Source organism: Drosophila biarmipes, unplaced genomic scaffold (assembly GCF_025231255.1).
Source record: "Drosophila biarmipes strain raj3 unplaced genomic scaffold, RU_DBia_V1.1 ptg000019l, whole genome shotgun sequence".
Lineage (NCBI taxonomy): Eukaryota > Metazoa > Arthropoda > Insecta > Diptera > Drosophilidae > Drosophila > Drosophila biarmipes.
In genome coordinates, this window is record NW_026114537.1 from 5,866,814 (window position 1) to 5,872,813 (window position 6,000).

Below are 6,000 nucleotides of genomic sequence, written 5' to 3' on the forward strand. Positions count from 1 at the left end.
CAAAAAGAAATGCAGTGCGCGCTACATTTAAATCGTATTGAAGTAAGTAGGCCTATGTACAAAACATGCCAACACAGCGACAGTTGTCTGCTGGGTGAAGTTTTTTTTATATTTATTTATAATTTAATGTTATTAATGTACAGCGTGAACAGAATATGTGCGCATACTACACCTGGTTGCTGCAAAGAGTTGCATCTACTACATGTGACTTTCGTTGATGATGCCGACTTAGTCTTTGAGAATTTGCTTCCCTGCGCGAATGCTTCCCGTTTATTTTCGAGTTCCACCTACTTATCTGCTGGTAACATTGGCGTATCCAGCTCAGACCCTTTGTACGCCCTTAGGAAGATCCTTAGTTCACCATAGTTTGTAGTTTTCAGATCATGTCCACCTTTATTCATAAGAATAGTTTTTGTTTTTATAATGTATTAAATGTGCTGACCGATAATTTGTCTTTTAAATTGCTCCATGAATTGGTCAATTTCCTCTTAAAATTTCATTTTATCAATCTTGTTTTCTTGTAGCTCTTACACAACCAGCCTCAACTTGAAAATTATGTATATAAAATAATTTTCGTGTTTTGCTGGTTCTTTTATGTGATGTGTTTGACAATATGGAAACCGATTTCCTTTAAACATGTTTAATGAATGACAGCCCACTTCCTCGATATAGACAAGCTGACGATTCCCAAAAAAAATCCCCAGAAATCGCTTCTTTTAAGTACCCTTACATATAATAAGTTTTCCGTTTGTAATTGTTCTCAAAAGTCGTCGAGTTTGTGGAGAACTATTTTCTCCATCGTTCCAAAAAATGTTGTGATGTCTATTGGTTAACCAAATTGCAGTTTTTCTAGATGTGCTATTAGGCAAAGTAATATCATATGGTGGTTCTATTAAAAAACTATTATTTAAGCTAGGATCTTTTTCGAATACAATTCTAATTTCCTTTAGAATAAATATATTATTATTGTCAAAGAAACCTTGAACATCAACCGAAACAGTTTCTTTCTTCATTTTCTTAACTTTAAACAACTCGTTGTACTAGTCCGTTTAGTGGGTTATTTTCAAGTAAACGATCATGTATAAGGAGACAATATTTTCATAACTTGGTGTCCTCAGTTCTATTGAAATTCTCACATCAATAGGACCAGTTTTCACTGATTCGTTTTGATATGAAAAATCAACCGCAATAATGGGGGCCTTCAATTTAAATTCATTTGGGGTCAAAAATGGTTGTGACTCTCGATTATAGTAACTAGATTAAAATCTTGTATACGTTTCATAAAGGTGGGCATACTGCTTCTTGCTGAAATCAGAATTGAATTGAACTTTCAAGTTAGATAAATTATTTGTGATAAGTTCTCCATTTAGTGTAAATCCAAATTTCGCTAATCGTCGTTTTTCGAGGTTAGCTGACAATTTCACTTTCCAGCTGTTTTGGCTGCCAGGCCAAAATTTAGGGTTAACATATGAATCCCAACTTTTGATACATCTTAATTTTTGCAAAGTCACTCGGAGTTACATGTTGGATTTTCCCCGTTGTATTCGTCATTTCCAGTTTAAACGTTTTTTCATTTCTGGTTTGTTCAAAAACATCGCCAAGATTCTTAGTTAGCATCAACACTAGGTCGTATTTACAATTTTACTAAACTTTTTTATAATCCCCAGCAAATCCCAACCATTTTTTTATTGGTACAGAAAAGTTGAAGTGGGGTCCCGTAGAAATTTCGTCTCCACTGCACCATCCAGAATTTAATAGATTTTGACTTTGAAGATTATCCAGAGATACAAGATTTTTTAGGGTGGTAGTTATGTCAACAAATCGTGTTCTATCAATCTCTCATCCATTTATTTCGTACTTTATTTCATCCAAAAAGTAAGCCATACAATTATTCTTAAGAAAAGTGGTAGAATTATCAGTTGTAGGTCCATTCGGTGAATCTTTTCTTATAATTCCTTGAAAATTAAAGTGACTTTCGTGAGGAAGCAAGTACAAGTCTTGATTTTGGATAGTAATTCGAATTTCATCGTTTGGTTTAAATGTTTGATTATATGATGAATAAGAATGAAACTTTTTCTTCGAAATACTCTCATCTGAGTACACCTTTTCTCGAACATTTAAAATTTCGTACATTGTTTTCCTTTTCACTTTTTCTATTATACTCGAAGCTTCAATCCTAACGACTTTAAAAATAATTTATTTTTCAAAGTGAGTGAGCTTCTTTTTACTGATGGTCCTCTTTCGATAGCTTTACAATTAGTAATGCTTGGCTGAGGACTAAGAATACGTCTTTTATTATAAATAATCATTCTTTCAGCCGAATGTGCATGCGAATCACCGTTTTGGTCAACAATGCGTATAGATAGTGTGCTTATTTCATGACAGTTGGTAAAAAAATTAGATTAAGTGGTGTCACTGTCATTTTACACCCAGGTGGAACATTAATGCCAAACTCATGTAACGTATGATTCGGTGTATAATCAACGTATGAACCACTGACAATAGTGCATTCCAAACGAATTGTATTAATTTTTAATATGTTCACAGTCTGATTTGATCAATAGGTTTTTGTAGGATGCGGTTTCAGTACTTTTTGATGGAAGACAACCAGTTGTCCAAACGACCGTTCCTTATTAAGGTAAACTGGCTCTCGTAAGTTAGTTATTTCAATTTGAAATGTATTATTATTACATTGGATTTTAAATGTTTTTTCAAATTTATAGTCTTTTAGTGTATTGTAAATGAAATTGGTGATGTCATTCAATTCGTACGATCCAGTAGGAATCGTAATAACATTGTCACCGATGTGAAATAAATTATTTTTTCGTCAATATTTATTAAAGTCAATAAGAGCGCATTCATATTGCCCATTCAATTCGATAGGTGGAAAAAAGTTTGTATTTATAATGGAACTATTTCCATTCAAAGATAATGTAAGTGATCTAGACATATTGAAATCTATTGATAAACTGTGGGATTGTTGGTATCTAATCCAGCTTTTATTGATATCATTCCTTATCATAATAAATTTATCAAATATATTTCTGTACCTTCCATTATCCATTTCATTATCACAATACTTTTGACAATGTTTGACCTAAATAAAAAATGTCGATATTTTTATGTCGACCAATACAAAAATAAGATCTTATGTTGTGGTGTTTTTTACAAGCTATGACATCGAATATCATAATGGAATTATTATTGGCTTCACTGGGGTCTAGTAGACCGTTATTATGGGAGAATGTATGATATCCCATTCCCTTTATTGGTTTGAATAATTTCTCCAAGTACTCATATTTAGGTTGATATAAGCTTTTTGAAAATAAACATTTAACATGTAAACATGTAAACATTTTCGAATTTTAGTCCATTGGGAGTTTCTATTAAACTTAGCATTATATTAGTTTTACCACAATTGGAAGGCCCGACAATTAGAGCTCTTATTGTAATCGGTAAGAGGACCCTATGTCGTGGCGGTTTTTTGCTTATTTAACGCATCTTTCAATCTAATGTACTTCATTCAATGACAAATCTTTAATGATTAAACATTCCTAAAATGGGGAAACGTTTTTATAATCGCTCCAGTTGTATTTTTAATTGTAAACACGGTGGTGGTTTTGTCGATAAGCTAATCAATACATTACAGCTTGAAGCCCGTATTCCGGGATATAATTTTTGTGGACCGTGTACAAAGTTCCAGAAACGTTTGGATCGCGGTGATCAAGGAATTAACCCATTGGATGAAGCCTGCAAAGAGCACGATATTGCATATTCTACAAACAAGGCATTGAGTGAACGACATAGAGCCGACTCCATATTAATTGACAAAGCCTGTGTTAAGGCATCAGATTGCACTCTTGGTGAAAAGGCAGCAGCATTATTACAAATATAATGAAAGCGAAGAAAAAATTTGGGATGGGATTGAATAAGACGGGAAAGAAGGGGAGGAAAACGATAAAGAAGAATACAATGAAGAAAACGAACCTTTCGACTGTTAATAATGCTGCGACTCAGATATTAAAAAAACAAAAACCATTACACATTATGAGTGCAATTAAAGTAGCACGTAAATCACTTGATCAATCAATGGGTTCCAAAAAAAATGTAAAGATACCTCTTGTAACTAGTGTACCCATAAATTATTATTAATACAAGAATGGCTTAAGAAGTTATGGAGGAGAAGAAACGTCACAACAGGAAAATTAAAGGTGTTGCCGTAGGAGAAGGATTACATCTTAAGCCGTATAGAAAGGGCTATGGTTTCTTTCTCAAGCCCTATAGTAAGGGGAAAGGAGTTAAGAAGCGAAAAAACTAATTTCTCTGCTACCCAATATACCATTATCAAATATCGACACTACATGTTTTGCTAAGAATATCCCTCATTTTAGAGGTGTATTTATGAGAGATCTACTCCCAAAAACACCAAGAATTCGGGAGTGTGGTATAGTAAACCTATATAAGTCACAATCAATACATATTGCGTTGCATATAATAAAAATAATACACATTATTTCGATAGCTTCAGAAATCTGGAAACTACGATAGAGTTCAAGACTTTGATACGTACAACTGCGGACACATGTGCCTCGCATTTCTATTTTCTTTCGTAGAAGATGTGGAGTTATACCAGGTATATTTGGTTGGATAATTTACATTAGGGTTGAAAATAAATGTTTGGGAACGTGTACGTGTGAGCTCGCACGCTTTAAAATTCACAGTCTAAGTCTTTACTTCACGTCGATCGTCATCTAGTGCCCAAGAACTTTGATTATTCTTAACAACAGACTAGAACAGCTGGTAAAAGTTGACAAATAAACAGATACAGTATAGATACAGTACAAAATCCAAGACCAAGTCTAAACCATCAAAGTAACAACGGGTAACAACCGTAGCACGTCCAAAAAGCTCAATCACCATCATGAACCATGAAAAACAGATGAAAATTGTAATCAAAGAGTTCAATAAATTTAATAAAAAGACGCTGATATCGAAGACAAGGATGCCTGAAAATGTAATCCCGATCCTCAAGGCGGAGAGCAAAACAACAAAGGATGGAGAATCTCTCGAGTTGGAGGAACACATCTTCTACATGCCGGGAAGTTACACCTCTCTTCAGGAGAATATCATCAATCAAATGGTTGAAAACTTAATATTCATTCATTCATTAAGTGGCACTCCAACCCGATTCGGGTTTTGGCCGAATTCAGCGTCTCCCTCCACGCGCCTCTGCTACTCGCGCGCCTTCTCCAATCGGAAATAACCAGTGCAGTCAGGTTCTCCTCCAGTTGGTCTTTCAATCGGAGCTTTGGTCGTCCCCTTCGTCGTCGCCCGTAGTCGGCCCTCGCTTCAAACACCTTCTGAGCCGGAGATTTTTCATCCATACGCACAACGTGGCCGAGCCAGCGCAGACGTTGTATCGTGATGCGCCGGACCACGTCCACGTCGTCATACAACTCGCACAGCTCGTGGTTTATCCGAATACGAAAGTCGTCCCCAATCCGAACGGGTCCAAAGATCTTGGGAAATATTTTTCTCTCGAACACTCCAAGCGCTGCTGAATCCGTCTGTGATATTACTCATGCTTCTACGCCATATAATAGCACGGGTAGGATGAATGTCTTGTAGAGTGTTAATTTTGTTCGGCGAGAGAGGTCTCTATTGCACATTTGCTTACTCAGACCAAAGTAGCACCTATTGGCAAGTGTGATTCTTCGCATGATCTCCAGGCTGACGTCATCCACGGTCATTAATGGCAGTGCCAAAGTACGTGAACTCCTTGACCACTTCGAAGGTATAGCTGTCCGCTACCACATGGGAGTCTAGGCGTCGCGCCTCCCTGCTTGTCGACAGCATATACGAGGTGTGTTCAAAAAGTAAGGTGACTTTGTATTTTCAAGAAAAACTATTAATTTATTTATCAATATTAATGTTGTCCCCTTCAAAGTAATCCCCCTCAGATACAATACAATTATGCCAACGGTTTTTCCAATCCTCAAA